Source organism: Bombus impatiens, unplaced genomic scaffold, assembly GCF_000188095.3.
Source record: "Bombus impatiens unplaced genomic scaffold, BIMP_2.2 scf_0029, whole genome shotgun sequence".
Lineage (NCBI taxonomy): Eukaryota > Metazoa > Arthropoda > Insecta > Hymenoptera > Apidae > Bombus > Bombus impatiens.
Window position 1 is genome coordinate 21,813 of NT_176448.1, and position 2,588 is coordinate 24,400.

A 2,588-nucleotide genomic window follows, 5' to 3' on the forward strand; every position below is an offset into this window, starting at 1 on the left:
CGTTCGGCGACTGGCTGTCGCCTCGAGCCCAAGCTCATCATCACAGCTCGCGAACAATTACTATCGGATTGAATAACTACAATTGTTTAATTGCAGCTATAGTAGACTCTAGATTACAATGGTGCGGGATTATCCAAAATTCCAAAGGCTCCGGTGTTCTTTCATCTCCGACGAATATATCGAAAACTAAATTGAGAATGCGATAATCACAAAACTATCAATTTATATTATTTTAAATATAATTATTCTGTACGTCTTTCAAATTTATTTGTGAAATTAGGAGTATTTTAAAAAATAAAGAACAAAATAAAAGATTCTGTTACATTGAGCCGCTTAATTGAGCTTAATTACTAAATAAGTTCGGATTATCCTTTTCTCTTCCTTGCTCTAGTTTTTCCTCGGTCCTGTCGTTTTCGACGAGCTGATCGATCGTCATAATGACATTAACAAATTAATATCTTATTCGACAATGATAACGGATTTCTTTTCATTAGAAAATCGATTGGCTGTATTTACAATCAGAACATCAGCATTTTCTTTGGTCTGATTGGTTACAAACCCAACAATGTGAAATTCACCATGAAGCATGAAGATAAATTTGCATTTAATTTCATCGTTTGAAAAAAAAATTGTCTTTTGAACGAGGCATTTTCCCCTTACGAAAAAGCTTTGTTGCTTTTGTACAAGAAGAACTGTTTTCATCGGAATGGTTATCCAAAATAATAATTTGAAAAAACATTCTGTATAATATAAATGTGTATATCTGTACTGTAATATCGTGATATAATGTGTTTACAAAGGAATGGAAGATAGAAAAGACGATTGTTGTTCAACCTAAACTATTCACGCCAAACGTACAGAAAGCAGCACAACTAGATGATTAGAATACGACTCCACTCTCCCAAAACGCAATCCACAAAACGCAATCAACATTCTCTCGGTAACGCCACTCGCAAGCTCTGCTTCTCCGCTCGCACGCTGCTTCTCGACTCGCACTCTGCTTCTCGACTCGCACGAGCATTCTCGACTCTCACTGGCCGTTGTAGCATTCCATTGTCTTTTACCAGCCCCACCGCCCAGGCCCACCGCACACGTGTTCTGCAGACGCTCGTGGCCAGGGTCACGTAGGTCTTTTCTACGAACTATGCACTTGAAAAGACCGATGACACATTGATGGACCCGACGGCGTCTCGGCTCTCGCGACATTGTCTATGGTTCGCCCGATATCTCTTAGGCCTTTCGTCCACGATACTACAGTACTATATGCGAATTCACCGCTAATCTACATCGACCCATTATCACCTGTTCTATGGTCGTAACTGACCATATACCAAATCAGTGTTCTATTCTTCGAATGAATTTCTGGTTTTTGCGAACATCCATAGTAAACTTGAATTCGAGTAGTATGACTTTTAGTTGTCATACCGCAAAGTCGAATATCATGAGTTCAAATAGGCTTTATGATTGTTTTATGTAGCGATAGTTTATTTTCTGGTAATAGTTCACCAGTACTACAGTACTGAATGTACAGCAGTGTAGAAGAATGTCTACAGTGAGTCAGTACATTTCCTTCCTTTTGAGTCTGATTTGCTCGATTTCTTTATTTATGTGTTGTTTCCAAACAAATTTGTCTGGATGTAGATGGTCCGGGCAAGGACCTGACTATCTAACTGTTTTGATTTGCTGTATGATGTAGTGGTTGAGAATGATAAGAGGTGTGGTACCTTTCCTTAATGTGAATATAATGAGGTTGCATTTGCCCGTATTTTCAGTTTATTTCTATTTATTTCGCCGCTGCTCGAGTATTTCAATGTGAGTTTGTAGCTGTAGCTACATTAGAGTAGGTTCTAATTTATTTTATATAGTGTCGTACAGTGGCAACTATCTACTTGCCAAGTCGCGTTACAGGAAAAAACCTGGGTGCACAAGAAATTACTTTGAACCCCGAGATAGGTGGGCTGATATAGTCGGCTGCCCGAAAGTTCCATTATAATATTTCCGAATTAAACATAATAGGATTTGGAAATATTGCGCTATAACGGTTTGTGAACAATATAAAGGAATAACGATAATGTGTAGGTCAAGGTGGGTGTAGGTCGTAAGATAAAGGATAGTGTAGATAAATATGACAAGGTATATTTATAAACAAGTTATTTACTATAAATTATTTAATATGTATACAGGCCAGTCGTATTATAGCGATAGTTAGAGTCAAATTATTAATTTTAATTTTTTATCGTAGTTAATATTATGTTGGTTGTGGCCATGATGAAGGCGAATCAGGATAGTCCTGGCCGAGGTCGGTGGTCTGGACCTATAACAAATAATATCAATATTAATATAGCAAATAAATATCATAAACATTGATATCATTTGTAAGGGGATGCACTTTGAGCATAGTGAATTTATGTTGAACAGTTTTTAGGTACTAGATTGAAATTAGATAATAATTTTGTTACTTATGTTATAGATTTACCCGTTAATTTTAAGGAGATGTAATTGTTCAGGCGCCGTTAATTTATTGGATATGTTGCCCTAAACCAGGATATTTAAATTTTAGATTGTATATTGTATTGATAGGAAGTATT

At 36.7% G+C, this 2,588-nt stretch overlaps 1 long non-coding RNA gene across 1 annotated transcript; it reads right to left on the bottom strand.

Moving 5' to 3' along the window:
• Positions 1-2,236: 2,236 nt before the first annotated feature.
• Positions 2,237-2,562, bottom strand: LOC112213056. Its single transcript, XR_002946934.1, has 2 exons — positions 2,477-2,562; positions 2,237-2,308 (listed from the first exon to the last, which is right to left on the bottom strand). It is a non-coding gene; the product is annotated as an uncharacterized LOC112213056 (long non-coding RNA).
• Positions 2,563-2,588: the final 26 nt, after the last annotated feature.